Source organism: Ischnura elegans, chromosome X (genome assembly GCF_921293095.1).
Source record: "Ischnura elegans chromosome X, ioIscEleg1.1, whole genome shotgun sequence".
In the NCBI taxonomy this organism is placed as follows: domain Eukaryota; kingdom Metazoa; phylum Arthropoda; class Insecta; order Odonata; family Coenagrionidae; genus Ischnura; species Ischnura elegans.
This window is the reverse complement of record NC_060259.1, coordinates 45,499,305-45,516,655: the sequence shown is the minus strand read 5'-3', so window position 1 is coordinate 45,516,655 and position 17,351 is coordinate 45,499,305.

Sequence of the window (17,351 nt, the reverse complement as noted above, 5' to 3'; positions counted from 1 at the left end):
TCACGCCATACATTTTTCTGCAGTTGGGCATCCTGCCGGGTGGGCGCACTTCTTGACACGCTCAAAGCTCATCCTATAATAATGGATTCTAGACATGACTATTACCCTTCTCAGTGCAAACCTTTTTGCTGAGGTATGCGTTCACACGACGTCTTTGGTCTATGCGCGTCCGGACACACATGCCGATAAATGCGGAACGGTATATAAGGTGATCCCGTGAGTGGTATACGGAAATAATTTTTATGATAGCTTGCTGTGAAATATGTACACCATCTTCTGCTTTGCTCCTTCACCTAAAAATCCTGCCATGTGACCATGAATTCCAAGTTCCAAATTTCCCAGTTCTCAGAGTATTATCTTTTCCGAGCAACGCCGAGTGGTCTGCTATTAAAGGATTATAAGTCAGGAATAGATTCATGAGAAGATATATCTTGAGTACACTTCTCTACGGCAGTGAGACATGGACGATGGATGACAGCGTCAAAGGACTCATGGGTGGAGGCATTCGAAATGAGGTGCTACAGAATAATGATGAAAATCAAATGGAGTGAGCAATGAAGAAGCCGTAAAAAGAGTGGGAGAGAAGAAGTCCTTGAAAACTAAAAGAAAAGCTAGAATGGCCCTAAATTGAAATGAAATTTATTCAACTCTCTAGGTACACACCCTAAGAACAACAAACAAATAAAGTCACATGACATTTTCAGTTAATATTAGGTAAAAACAACACTGAAAAACGTAATATAATATATATAAAAAGAAAAAACATAATTGCATACTCTTGAAATAACTGTGGCATAATTTAAAAATAAATAATTTGATTAATGATGTGGAAAATATTTGTAGCATTTTTTTTCTTAAAATATTCCAAATTCGTCAAAGCATTAATATAGCTGGGAATTTCATTCCATACAATGATATATCTGACAATAAACGATTTTTGGTAAATTGTAGATTTCTGTGACGGTAAGTAAAGGTTAGACAGTTCACTCCGAGTTGCCATGGATCTGGTTGTAGGCACGTACTAAAATACGCCAAGTAAATATTTTTTTTAAGAGAGAAAATAAAAAATACAAAGGAGGTATTTCCACCGAGAGAAAAAATATCCAACTACTTTAATAAAAGATAACGTATACATTACTCAATATGAAGAAAGATGAAAGTAGTAATTAACACGATGCGATTTCGGCATGATGAACAAAATCGCCAAGGGACAAGTGGATGGCAAGTATAGAAACTTAACCCCTCAGATATAGTAAATGAAACAGATAATGAAAGATGTGAAAGAGAATAAATAACGGCGAAAAGAAAACTGATACAAGAAAGAAATGGAGAGCAGCGTAAAGTCAATCTTGTGATTTCATCATAATCAGGGACGATCATTATGGTTGGTTCAAATTCGACTCGGAAAGTATTCAATAGTGTGGAGAGAAAGTCAAGTACATCCAAGTCGTAGCAGCGGCTGCTGAAATCAATGAGAGTAATAGAAATAAATAGAAAGTGAATTTCAGCTTGACCCTCGCGTAATTAAAGAAGGTAAGTTCAGGGAGCAACAAATGTTCGTTAATATAGTTCAACCATCATTCATATATTTGATTTCCGCCATCCATTCTGCCTCACGCTTAACTGCGTGAAAGCTTAAAATTCAAACACAATGAATTAAGGCAGTCAGGTACTAGAATACCAGTCGACTCCTCACCACATTTCAATTCTACGCCAGAACAGCTGTACTCCAAATGTTCGATTTCGAATCCAAATATCAGATGTTCGCTCCCTCATGCATATAGAGATTAGAGTAAATGACCAAATCCAGACGTGTGCTTATCTCTGATAATATTTACCTCAACGACCGTCAATCCATGAGGCATCAGGTATCATTCGATTTCATCATGAACATTAAAGAAAAGGAACACTATCGCCAAATTTAACTGCATTTAACTCTAGAGGGCATTACATCAAGATCGATTTGAAATGAAAACCCCTTATTTGCGAAGCAGAATGACTCACAAAATACTTTCAAGCGTGTTATGCCCAAAATTCACAATAACAACTTACGTGGGCCTTTACGTCATTTATAAGAGAGTGAAGTAACTGCGAATTTTTAAGTATTGCTTTCATCGAGGAACTCAGGGAATTAAATTTCTATTTTATATAATTAAGAATTAAATTTAGGAAAAGTTCATTCACCATCACTAGGAAGTCTTCAATCAAACCGCAAACTGTCATTTAATACGTACTTTTCGCGTCAACTACGCAATATGCAATGAGGGCGAGCGTCACACTCAGACTACACCACATCATTTCCATTCCCATCATTTTTTTTTATTTTTTAATTGATAGATTTACCATTACATGTACAAACGATAGTTTTTTAACAACTAATGTGCAGTGAAAATTTATATACAACAGTTATATCACGCCCGTAGTTAGGACTCCCTCATTGTTTGTTTACACAATATAACACAATGCGACGAGAGTGTGAGCTTCAAAGCTACGGTATCCTCCGTATGGGAAATTTAAATTAAGTCTCCTCAATAACTATAAACGATGAGATATATATAGATAACCGTTACAGTTATTAAAAAGGTCATGCATGGATTGGTTTGAAAAAGAGTCCTGTATTACTGTTGCGGCAGTAGTTGGCAGCGCGCGCCATCTACTCTATTAAAGATATTAATAGTTATGCGGCCATTCGTACTCTCATAAACATGAGGGGCTCTTGTCAAATTTAGGAAGAGTTCATTCACCATCACTAGAGAGCCGTCATTTAAACCGCATAATGCCATCGAATACGTAGTTTTCGCGTCAACTGCGCAATATGTGAAGAGGGCGATCGTCACACTCGGACTACACCACATCATTTCCATTCCCATCAGTTTTTTTTATTGATAGATTTACCATAACATATACATACGATAGTTTTTTCACAACTGATGTACCGTGAAAATTAATACAAGAGTTTATTTCAGGCCCATCGCTGGAAATCCCTCATTATTTATTTACACAAGATAATACTATGCGACGAGAGTGTGAGATTCAAAGTTACGGTTTCCTCCGTATGGGAAATGGAAATGAAGTCTCCTCAATAACCATAAACAATGACCTATTTTTAGCTATCCGTTACAGTTATTAATAAGGTCATGCATGGATTGGTTTGCAAAAGAGAGCCGTGTACAACCGTTACGGCAGTAGTTGGCAGCGCGCGCCATCTATGAGGAGACACATCATCTTCGGCGTAGTTGAGTACTTCGCTGTTATAGGTATATGATTATCCCACCGAGTGAATACCTCCACGATGAAAACTATGATAAACCACATGTATGCATATCTAACACACTGGAAAATGAAAAATATGGTTACAATTCAACTAGAGCCCTCATGGGATAGCTAGCCTCCATTAAGGCTATCATGATATTGTTTGGGACACATTAAAGGGAATTAGGTTCAAGTGCCTTAATCCTAGACACATAAACCAGGATTCAATAAAAAACTGATTCCATGTCATCAGACAGAGCTGTGGGAGTAATCACTTACCCAAATTCTGAGCAGTTCATTTCTGCATTGAAGATAGCAGTGACCAATGCTGTCATGCAATGGAAACACTGACCTTGACAGTTGCAGTCTTCTCAATAACCTCGAAAATGTTATCTACGTAGTGTCCTCAGTTCCATAAGAAAAACAAATAGATAAGTTAAGTTTAAAAAGGCGGGATGGAAAAATGTGCCTCATTTGGGAGCTGTGACTGCAGCAACCATCTTGTCGAAGTTAGAGTGCAGCTGCTGCTTGACTAATTTAACAACTTGCCCTTGTGGATCTAGTGACATTACCTTTGCTAATTTTTTTGATGATAGTAACAGCCATTACTCTCCCAGTGATGATCTTTTGACAGCAATTGCTGCAGTGATGGCTTCTGTGCTCTCTCATCTTGAAGATATTGCTCATGAGCCCAATTTGTCTGTTTTGTGTTCTCCCATTGCCGTCCAAGCTATGGACCTCAGTTTCATTATTTATGATGAGCATGGGAAGATAATGAGGGAAAGACTATGTTATTTCATTGCTCAGGTGGGGATCAATTTTGCTTGCTGGAAAGCGAAAAGTTGCTTAAAAAATTGTAAATATGTTGTTCACCATATGAGCCAAGGTGCATTTTGGGGTAAGTTTCCTTTCCTTTCCTTTGTGCAATCCAGTTAGTAGTTACAAGGAGAACATGTTCACATTTGCTATCAGATGATAATTACTTTTTAATTTTTAATAAGAATGGCATGGTCTTAAATCAAACCTACTAATTACCATCACTCTGATCCCTTATCATTCATCATCTTCATTTCCATTGTATATCATTCTTGCTTTCAATATTTTATCTTAAAGTTCATGCCAGTCGTCTTTAATTCACAAGAACTACTAAGTCTCTAAGACTAAGAACTAAGAACTCCCTCCTATTAGTCGTTGCAGAACTTGTATAGCAGATGTATTCTTTTCTCATATTGCTAGAGATGACGGATTTACACTAACTTATGCGTTTTAGTGTGGTAATTTGAATACACATTAAGATTCTTTCGGTGGCTGTTAAATATAAGAAAGGAACTACGAATTTAACAATTGCAGTTAATACATGTTTTACAATAGGTGTGGATTTATTGATGAGAGAAGGTCTTTTTGTTCTATTAATGCTTCCTTATGCAAGCTTTTTTGCAGATTATTGGTGGTCAGGTAGCTGAAGACATATAGCGAGGTTTATTCAAACCCCTCCCTCTGTTTCAAAATACAGGCAAAAGGCTTTTCATTGCAGGCCATGTTTGTATTTTCACCCGAGGATTACTGAATGTTTTCTTATTTAATATATGTTTTCTGTTATTTTATTTGCTACGTTATTTCAAACTGACCAATAGATTCAAACAATGAGGGACTTTTTTATATTTCACCTCATTACATTTACTTCTTTCTTTTGCAGAAGAAGACGGTGAAAACAGCAACGATAAGGGTTCTGGATTTTTTTATCATCTATATTCTATTGTATGTAATTAGGTGTAAATATGAGAGTCAGGTTAATAATCTGAAATTTTTTCCATAACGCACAAGGTAATGCAAGCCTTAGCCGAAGGGGAGGAAAGTCCATCCACTATCACTATTGTTTTGCATTGTGTTTGTAGAGTATATCCATAGAGAGGGCGTGGCAAGGGTTCGGTATGGTAGTTACAGTGGGGGAACTTATGTTTAAATCTGTGATGTTGGCGGGTGATCAGGCATTGGGCACAAGGGTTACTGGCACCATTGCATGCATTAGTTTACACGACAGGGTGTACGACAACCCATAAACTTGAGCAGGTTGATCATTTTCATTGTCCGATCAAAACGCTAATGAAAAGCGGGTTCATCGCTCAGGTTATCACAAAAATAATAGCATTCTAAAATGGGAAAAAGTTGGTGAATGGATTCCTGTTATGTATACGAAAGTTTGGCAAAAATGCTACTTAGAAAATAGTTACGAAAAGGAAGAAAACATGCAAATCGAGAAAGGGGAATGAAAGAGTACTTGAGCCGTTGGAGACGTGATCATGCAGTGTGACTAGCGACCGGGGAAATCGGGAATTGTGTCTGAATTTTGAGTCCCTGGAATTATTCATGATTTTTTGCTCCAACCTGGAATTTCTAAATCATTTATTTGAAATTCATTCCACATATTATAATTTAGGAAGTTCAACACTCATTTTCTGGCCTAAAATTTGTTTCACGTAATTATAAGTGCAGCTGAGTAGATTTTTCGCAGCCGCATCGAAACTTGATATGTGAGACAAGACAACGGAATCAAACTTTCTAAGACTCTTGACTTAAGTAAGATTCAAATAACAAAAAATAATAGAATACCAGGTAACGTCAAAATCTACCTATGAGCTCTAAGCAGCTTCTTGGTTAGTATTGAATTTATTTAAAATTTAATACAATGCGTATTATCTAACCTATTCCTTGTAAATACATAAATACAATATTATTTACAAGTAATGAAGTATTTTTGGGTGTTTTAAAAGTCTTATCCATCGTAGTAATCACGTAATATTTACCGGGAATATCGCAAAATTTCCCAGGAAAACTGGGAATCAAGCAGGAATATTCTGCTTTCATGGGCTGGATACCCTGTCATGTAGGACAAAAGGAAATAGGATGGATATTTTGGAAAAGAAAGAGAAGACAGAAACATCTGAGAATGTATTTTGAGGGATGGGGAATGCTGATTATTGTAATAGTAAAAATTTTAATTTTGTCCTTGAGCCAAAAACAATTAGGACTAAACTATGATCTATTACATTTAACTTGTTGTTAGACTACCTCAAACGACTGTAGGTGCCTTGACATATTTGGCGAATAACTCACCAGATAGTTATTCAAACGCACGACCTCATGGTTAGGAGGGGAAGACCACCACTGAGTCTGGCAGAGTGGAACATTTTTGGAACAGATAGGGTTTGGGGAATCCAGAGAGGGGAAGATGAGTAAAGTGTTAACTATATACCATTTGATGGATATTCTATTCTTGCCTCTTTTTTAAATCTCTTTCATAGTTGTTCCTTGGTACTAGAATGAGCTTAGTAAGTGAGTTTTACATAATAATTTCTTTAAGTCACCTGATGTTGTTCTTCCTATTACTTTTGAGGCAGTTCTGAAATTATTTTTGTTGCTATATGCACCCACATCATTAAGTGTATTTTTAATCATTTCTAAGTGGTATTTTGAGTGGTAGTGAACCGTATCTTTATAATTTCCTGCATTTACCTGTTTTATAGAATTGATTTGCATGGCATTTTTACTGCCTCAGTTAACTTTTCATGAAATAATTCCTAAACAGTGCATTATGCTGCTGAATCATTTATATCACTAAAAAATATTTATGGAAATCAAGAAAATTTGGCATAATTTTTATTGAATTAATATTTTCATTGTGGTTAGTTATTTTTAATTAAAAATTAAACTAATTCATTATCATGAAATAAACTAATAGCTTTCTTCTTCATTGAAGTTAAATCGAAGGGTTCATGGAAGAGTTACAATGGACATATTTTATTTTACTGTCTTATTGCCATGTTAAAGAATTGGAAGTTGCGACATTTCTTTACAATTATGTACTTTTTCTCAACAAAAATTTACATATGCCATTATATTCGATTACATTTTTATTACGAAACCTAAACCAATCGCGCTGTCCTGATGCTGAGACTGACTCCTGACAAGGAATTACAGGCAGAATAGAGGTCGCTCTGATAGATCGTGGCTCAAATAGTTAGTAATGCAGATAATAATTCCCAAGAAATTTCATTACAATCTTAGGTTATTGGATGAAAAGAGTAATAGTTGAAAGAACTGGTATCACAAGTGAAACTCTGTAGTAGAAAAGTTATTAAATACGTAGTTTAACGTTAACTACGTAATATGTGAAAATGGCAATCGTCACATTCAGACTACACCACATCATTTCCATTCCATGATTTATTTTATTTTTAATTGATAGATTTACCATTGCATGTACAACTGATAGTTTTTCACAACTAATGTACAGTGAAAACGTATATAAGAGTTTATGGTACGGTCGTCGTTAGGAATCCCTCATTCTTTATTTACACAATAGAACACTATGCTACGAGAACGTGAGATTCAAAGTTACGGTTCTCTCCCTTTGGAAAATTTAAATCATATATCCTCCATAACTATGAACAATGACCTATTTTAAGATAACCGTTACAGTTATTAACAAGGACATGCATGGATTGCTTTGCAAAAGGGAGCCGAAAATTACTGCTGGGGCCGCACTGAGCCGCGCGCGCCATCTATGTGGAGACACTTCATCTTTGGCCTAGTTGAGTACATTAGTACTAGTTGAGCACTAGTAGGTATATGATTTCACATTAAGCCATCTCTGCCTCATTATCAGCCTCATATATCTGCCTCTTATAACCTTAGGTAAAATGTCAAAGGCATAATTAACTGTACATCCTTTTTTTGCAGTCATTCTAGCTTATGAGGAACTTAAACTATTTCCCACTTATGTCAGATTAAAATGCCAACGCTAAAATAAATTTAATTATGTATAGCCCTAATGTCAATTGTACCCAACGTTTTACGAGCGTGATATTACGTAAATAGAAATCTATGTTAACTCATGCATGAATTTCAATAAGCAATGAGCATCTAAATTTTCACTCACAATGAGAATCGATTACTCTCGCACATACATCCCATCCCCTACAAAATCCTAAGAAAATAGTATTTCTTGAAGACGAAATTAAGTAAATAGTTATCAATAACGAACCACCAACGTCACAAATATTTATGACATGTATCTTCACCAAATTCGATTTAACAGCCACCAATACTAATATATGTTTGATACCAAATAGTTTCCTCCTGTCCCCATTAGGTTATTGGAGTCATTGTTTTTCGCAACATTCGTCGCTTAAGAAAATCAGTATTAAATCACAATGGGAAATATGTAACAAATCTAATCGGGCAACACATTAAGCCAACTGGTTAATGCGCCATTTCAATATTTCAACTTTTCCCATTTTTATCAACGTTTCAATAAAGATTCATATGATGACAACAAATTTGTGCATGCATACAAACAAAACTAAACAATCATGCATTACGTCTTGAGACGGATAAGTGAAAAATTCATTGCTATTAAATTAACGACGATGTGACGTAAATGACGTGACGTAAATGTGACGAAAATGCACTCCTAAATACTTGATATTTTATTACCTTCTACCTCTCATAATTTTAGGAAAAAGGTGCAAGGCATGAATACAACTAAATCCTCTCTTAAAGCCGTAATTCTATCTTATAATGAACTGATATTCCTTCCCACTTACGTCAGATTAAAATTCCAACGCTTAGAAATATCTTAATTAAGAATAGCCCTAATGGTCTATATACCTAGCGTTTATCCAACGAGCTAATCCGTAAATACGATCCTCAATATTATTTCTACTGTATAGATACCTTTCTCTCAACTTATACGCAACCACACTCTACAAATGAGGTACCAAAATGCACAGAATTTATCAGAGAACATGCGACGGCATATCTTAATGCCTAAATATTGCTATTGTTTCCAAAAATTGGTTTTTAAAAATTAAAAAAATATAATCGATTAAAAACTATATCGATTCTGGCAAGATTGTCCTCATCCCAAGAATACAGTTAATGCCATCGGATCCCACCATGCCATTTAATTTGACTCGCAGACAATTTCCCATTAAGGTTTCCTATGCGATGACTATTAATAAGGCTCAGGGTCAAACTTTGCAAAGAGCTGGCTTATTCCTGCCTGACCCTGTATTCTCTCATGGCCAACTTTATGTAGCATTCTCTAGGGTAAGATCATTTCAGAATAATTTTGTAAATATTAAGGAAAACGCTAAACAAGTGTTAACAGAGTATAGTGTAATTACTTCCAATGTTGTGTTCAAAGAGGTCCTCTGACCTCAATTTGTACATGAACATTCCAATTAAATTTGTAAATGAGACCCTGCCTTTTTTTTCTACATTTTAAAATTAGAAACGCGCCTATCCCTCTGTGGACCCGCAGTGAAAAGAGCGGGGGATGCCCGCTGGAAGCGGGCGCATCACGCTCGTTCTATGTTAATTCATAAATGTATTCCAATAGGCAATTTATCGCCTAAATTTTTCACTCAAAATGTCAATCGATTACCGTCATATATATATCCCATACACAAATATAGCCTATTAATATAGAAATTGCTTGAGGCCGAAATTATGTAACATATGAATAAATAATTAACTTCAATTATAACATATATTTATGATTTATATCTTCCCTAAAATCCATTTCCATCATTGTCATCAATTACTCTGCTTAAACCTTCCGCATTACTGACACGATATATCCATTTGATCATCATTCTTTTGCAACGACATTATGCTTGGACTCGAATTCGCTTTGAAAACGATCAAAGATTGTGGAGAGTGAATTAGGTACAACCTGAGTCGTCGCAGTGGCTGCTGGTACCACTGACAGGAATAGCAACACGTGAGTTTACAAATCGACGCTTCCCTTCGACGCGACGATTATAAGGAGTTATATCATTCCTCCTGTGAATATCACCAGTGGTTGACCTTCATTCAGAATATGGAACCTTCATTCACATAATTCATGAATGCCATACATTCTGCTCCATGATTGGCTGCAAACATGCTTCGAAATCGAAATGACAGAATTCGGCCATTAAGGTACCAGAATTACAGGCGATTCTTCACAGCAGTTCAACTCTACGTCAGAATGGTCGTACTAAAATAATTCGATTCCGAATCCATATAGCACAGTGCTGTAGTTGGAAAAAAAATTTAGGCAGGGCTCACAAAAAATTCCAACAGCTGAACATGAATTGCACCTCCGGCCGCAAAGGTATTTTGACCGCCATGCTTACAACGAGTTTGATTTTAGGGGGTACCGGCCCAACCACAACACTGATAATACACACATTCGCTATCTTATAGATAATGGGATAATATAAAATGACCAATTCCTGATTTGCTCCTTTATCAGTTGTTATTTCTCTCAAAGACTAAAACATTGAGGTAATAGGTATTGTTATATTTTATTTAGCTAAAAAGAAAATAACAATACCTCCTTCATATAATTAATTCCATTCATTAGGGAAAAGCAGTCACTATCGACTCGAAATGAGAACTCTTTATTCTCGAAGCAGAATTCCTCGAAAGGCATTCTCAAGTGTGTTAAGCCAGAAAGTTTACAATAACAACTTACGTGGACTATTACAATACGGGAGAGTGCCATCATGGTTCTTATAAGAGAGTCAAGTGGCTGGGAAGTGTTAAGTATTGCATTCATCGAGGAACTCGGGGAATTAAAATCCTATTTTATATAATTAAGAATTAAATTTAGGAAGAGTTCATTCACCATCACAAGGAAGCCGCCATTTAAACCGCAAACGGTAATTTAATACGTAATTTTCGCTTCAATTACGAGTGTTCAAGTTCGATTATATGTAGCGAGGGCAATCGTCACATTCACATTGCACAACATCATTACTATTCCCATGATTGTTTTAAAATTTTCATTGATATATGAACTTTACAAATGCAAACTATAGTTGTTTCACAAATAATGTGCAGTGAACATATATGTATAACAGTTTATATCACGCCCGTCCTTAGGAAACCCTCATTATTTATTTACACAAGATAACACTATGCGACGTGAGTGTAAGATACAAAGATACGGTTTCCCCCACTTAGGAAATGGAAATGAAGTCTCCTCAATAGCCATAAACAATGTTCTATTTTTAGCTAACCGTTACATTTATTAAAAAGGTCATGCATGGATTGGTTTGAAAAAGAGCGCCCAGTATTACTGTGTCGGCAGTAGTTGACAGCGAGCGCCATCTACGTGGAGACAATTCATCTACGGCGCAGTTGAGTACTTCGCTGTGATAGGTATATGATTATCCCACAAAGTGAATACCTCCACGAAGAAAACTATGATAAACCATATGTAAATATTTCAAACATCGCGGAAAATGAAAAATATGTAAACAATTCAACTAGGGCAATACATTAACACCAACTGATTGATTGCGCGATCTCAATGCTTAGCGGTACGCCCTTACGGTGTCTTTCCCATTCCTAACAACGTTTCAATAAAGAGTCACATGACCAAAATTTGTGCATGGATACAAACAACCAAAACGAACATGCATTACGTCTTGAGCCGGACACGCGGAAAAATCATGCGATAAATTTGTTAACATACATTTCAAACTATGACAAAAATTCACTCCTAAAAACTTAACATTTTATTATATCTTTGCCTCTCATAACCATACTATATAATAATTAAGGAATATAGTAATTGCTATTCTACATATTTGCATAAATGATGAAATGCATATTCTGAATGGGGTTACCCTTAAATTACTCCAAGTTCAAATTTACTCAAAGCAATTATACGCTGAGTACATGGCATGGTTAGTTGAAAATAAAATTCCATGCAGGGGGATGTTCAATATGAATGTGATGTTTGATATTTTTAGAAGTGAATAAGACGATAATGTTTTCTGTCTTGCCGCATGGACTACTTAAGCTTCGAAGTTAATGGATTTTAATGCCTTTGGATAATTTATGGCCGCATTTCTGTTGTTGCCCGACAGGCCCTTGCGTGTTTGGTACGGATTTTGCCAGGGCATTGGAAGCAACCGGTTTCATTCCTTGAAAATGACACGTGTTGAAACCATGGTCGGTTGCTGAATTGTGACATTAAAAGTGTGGAAATTACCATTGTGTTCTTCTTTTTATCTGAGAGTGAATATCAAGAGTCCGAAGAAGAAGAAACCGCAAGCACGTGTAAGAAGTACAGCAAAAACAAAACTGCAACAAAGTTAGAAACATCTTTAAATTTATCATCCAGCAAAGCATCAGCAGTTTGTAAACGGCTATTTCAACATGGGATTAATGTGGATATGTCTTCACAATGGGGTTTTTACAGATCCACTATTACAGAAGCCGTTACAATAAAAGAAGAAATGAAGAAAACGCTACAATTAGAAATATTTTAATAAAAAAATAATGGTAATTTGAATCAAAACAAATGGAAAAATGTATGGAAAAGTGTGAAGATGATTGTTGCTAATACTACAAATATGAATACCGGAAGAAAAAATGGAGTTGTCATTAGTTATTCAGAGTTTGCTGAAAAGAAACTGGAAAAACCACAATTCATTGCCTGTCAGCATCATGTTCTTGATCGAATTCTTCGCTTAGTAATAGATAATGAAATTGCAGCAAAAGAGACATGTCCCAACATTGAATATCCATTTATTCCGGAACTAATAAATAATTATGAAAAGCTAAAAATGAATTTCAACAATGATAAAGAAGAGATTACTGAATCAGCAGGCTGACGTGATGATATGACATTTCTATTTCATTTAACTTGGGTTTTCCGTTTTTTTTTTTAAGAAACTAGCAGATTTCCTAGATATTCAGAAAATACCTAATTAAAGTAATTCTAGGTGGAATCCCCAAGCAATACTAGCTCATCTGTCATTTAGTATTTTACCAGAAAGAAGATCTCACTACTCAAAACTTGTAGATTAATCTCCGACAGTTGGGCAGATCCAGTGGGGTAGCCATGAATAACGCAGGACGACATGAAAATCGGCCCTCACACGATTCCTGATGGTTTTTACGTAAAATGCCCTCCTAAATCCGAATATGAACTCCGCTTTCTCCATCACCCACCATTATCGGGGGAGCTCCCCCCTCCAATTTTCATCACTTTTCGGTCATTTGGAGAAATTAAAAAGATTATTTTAGCATTTAAATTTTTCTAGGGGTTTTGAGGGGCGAAAAATCCTTAAAAAATAATATTTATGGTAAAAATGTCATTTGGGTATTATCAGTTTCCAAGAATTGTCTAATAACGCATTAAAAATTATCAATTTTGCCATTTTTTTCGCAAATTTTCACGTATTTTAAAAAATTTCCAGCTTCCATTTCACATCACCGTCCCCGAATGATAAAAATATATAACAACAAGAAACAGCAGTGATAATTAAATTTTTTGCTTCATTGCATAGCAACAATAATTAAAATATGTAGCAATAGCTCGGAAGATTCACTTTACTATGCTGGCCCTCGCAGTGCCTCTCCCGCTCAGGCTTGGACGGCAATTCTCTTGCTTTCGCAGCTAAAAAAGGAGAGGTAATACTTTCTAATTACACGCAAAATATAATATTGAGATTTTATATGCTCATTGGAATTAAAAAGTATTCTTTCTCCTTAATCATGGAGTTCCACAAAGTAACAGCCTCTCAAATCAATTGAACTTTTCGTCATCTTTCCTCGGTATACCTCTAGCGATCCCAGAGCTCTGGACAAGGATCCTTCTTTTCCAAGTAGTTTAATTTGTGAAAAAATGTAAAAGTTGTTATACTCCGATTTTTTCCAAGTGAATGTCAATGTGTGGGCTTGAGTTGTGATTATTACCGTGATTTAATGTGTAATTATGTTACGCGTGTGTAAAAATCATCCTCATCACTTCTGCTATGTTTGCGGTGAATTGACTTAAACATCGCAACAATAACATCCTTCTTTAATTCTTTAAACTATTTATAAATTTTACTCTGGCTGCCAAATTGGTGGTCAGGGTTAGGATTAAGATCCAAGTGCTTGCTGCACCACTTGTTACTGTAATTTTACCAAATACTTGGTCAAACTACTATAACGTATGGCACAAAGTTACGCCTAAATGCCAATCTCTTAGAAAAGGGCATAAAAATCTTTTCCTGTAGGACAAGACAGTCAATACTGAAATTAATTTTTACGTAAGATGAAGGCTTGTTTTTTTACTGCAATTAAATGCATTGTTGATAGATATGATGTTGCCATTTGGCCCAGAAAAATGGAGACTGTTTATGGATTTGTCAAAGACAAGCTTTAAAGTGGTCCTGTTGGCCAATGGAAATGAGTTACCTTCTGTCCTATCTACATACTCTGCTGATATGAAGGATACGTACGGAGATATCAGCCAAATCCATCAAAATATTATTTATCGTGATTATAATTGGTAAGTTTGCGCTGATCTGAAAGTTACTCTCTACTCATGGGATTGCAATCACGATTCACGAAATACTGCTGCTTCCTTTGTGAATACAACAGCCGCGCCTAAAAAAACATGAATGAACATAAAAATCATGAATGGCCTCTGCGAGAAAGATGTAAGCTTCACTCATGGTTATAAAAATGTTTCCCATGTTTCCCTTGTTCCGACAGAAAATATTCACCTACCACCATTGCACATCAAACTAGAACAAATGAAATACTTTGTGAAAGCAATCATCAAGACAGGAGCTGAATTTCTATTTCTAACTTAAAGTCCTGGTCTTATTGTTAGTGAGGCTAAAACCAAGGAAGGAATTCGTGGGCACCTAGATTAGGAAACTTTTCCAAGATTCGGCGTTTATGAAAAACCTGAATCATAAAGAAAATCAAGCTCGGCTTGGATTCTGAAAAATGTGTTAGACCTGTTTGGGTGACAAAGAAGTGATGATTATGTCGCCCTTGTCAAGGAATTGCTGTCAGCGTATTAGGCCATGGGGTGTAACATATCACTAAAAACGCATTTTCTTCATTCACACCTGGAACTTTTGTTAGAATATTTTGGAGCAGTTTCAGATTAACATTGGGAACGGTTCCATGAATATATAACCAAATTTCTGTGGAGATTTTCAGGGAGCTGAATGCGGGCATGTTGGTATGTATATTAGGCCTACGGCTGGTTTTTGTGCGAGAAAATTCTAGCACAGTGTATGAAGGGAAATCAAATTCCAAATTAATTATGTTATTCATCGTTCTTCACAGTTATTATTTTTCTCTTTATTGATGCGCGTGTGGTATTAATAATAATAATAAAATGCCGTAATTCGGCCGAGGTTGAGACTAAAAAGTCCTCTCTTCCACCTGACCCCTCGATAAAGTCAATGCAAGCATAATAAAAAATGGTAGACAAACGTTTAAAATATTATCCCTACATATACAATACATCCTTACCATTAATTACGGCATTGAGGGCGCCAGCGTGGTAGCGTACCTTATGAACTGTTGGCACACATTTTTATTATTTTTTCTATGACGTGCCCTTAAAAATTTGATTATTGCTGATATAAGCTGTCAATATATTTTTCCATCAACCTGGGATATTTCGGGTTGGGGAAAATGAAATGGGAGCTGAAATATGAAAAACATATGTGAAAAATTGCGAAAAAATGAAAGGTTGATAATTTTAATGTGTTTTTTTAATCATTAACGGTAACTAATCCCCCAAATCTACATTCTTACCATTAATTATGATGTTTTAGAACTTTTCACCTATCAAAAACCAAATAAGAGATATAAATGCTAATATAATCCTTTTCATTCCTCTAAATTATTGCAAAAGTCATAAAAATCAGAGGGGGCTTTCCCCATGAACATGGTGGGTGATGGCGGAAAACGGATGTCATATTCGGATTCAGGAGGTCATTTGCATAAGAATCAGCATGAATGGTATCAGGGCTCGAGAAAAAATTATTTCAATAAATTTTTGCCGTCCAGTGTAATGTTTGGGGGGGTTTGAAAAACAGGGTACTAAGTAGAGGGTTTAAAACTACTTTTCACACTTTTATAATCGAAATAACTTCATTTGTCAAAGTAAAATTTAGTTAATTCACGACTTTTCAATATATTTTTTTATGCAGATAAGTAATTGTGTTTTATATTTCGGAAGTGGGGGTTGGTCCTGACCCCCCGGAAAACCCCCCCTTCGCCACACCACTTCACAGATGTGTGTTACTACATAAGTGTTATATAATTGCATCATTATAATTTAATTTGTAATCTAAATAAAAAACTGCTACAAAATGACTTTTTCACCTTGTACGTTACAATAGTAAGAGTAGTTTTTGGTTGGGGGTGACCTTTTTCAAAAACAAAATAGAAATCATGTCTTTTTCTTTACTTTTGAATAAAGTTCCTTAATTTATGGCGCAGGAACATTAAGTCATTACCCTAATGGATATATATTACATTTTACTGTATTTATGCGATGTAAAATAATTGGAAGTTGTGACATTTCTTTACAATTAAGTACTTTCCTTCAATAAAAATGTACTTACTCCATTATATTCGATTATATTTTTATTACGACAAACTGAACCAATCGCGCTGTCCTTATGATGAGACTGACTCCTGACAGGGAATAGGGTGGTTTCCTATTATTTTTTATTGCCTAAATCGAAAGATTATTACTCCTGGAGTACGTATTTCACGCTTTTAGATTTTTAAATGACGATATCTATTTTTCGCGATTAAATGAAAAGTGAAAATTTTCAAGCGCGCGAAAACGCGACGCTTAAGTATGAATGTCGGGAAGTCTCTCCGGGTGACGTATTTCTGGTTCCCCCTCCCGCCCTGCGAGGTGACCTTGAGGCGAGGCTTAGCGCTGATACGACGCAGGCTGCTAGCGGCTAGCCTAGTACCCTGCTGGCTGGTAGCGCTTGGCTTAAATAAGGATTATTAATAACTTATCAAACGAGGAAAACTTTCCGACCTTAGCCAGTTTTAATAAGTGATTGTTAAGACATGTTTCCCTGAGCTCTGCGCCTCATGCATGCAATGGTAACCTCAGACGACGTATAACTCCTATCTTCTCGTATAGAAACTAGGTCCCTGTGACGTCACGTGGAGTGGCATCGCATGGGCGCCAATCTGGCCCTTTCCAAATGAGGATAAAAATGGACCATTGCCATTCGTCTAACCCGGTATTTCTAAAACAAAATAATTTG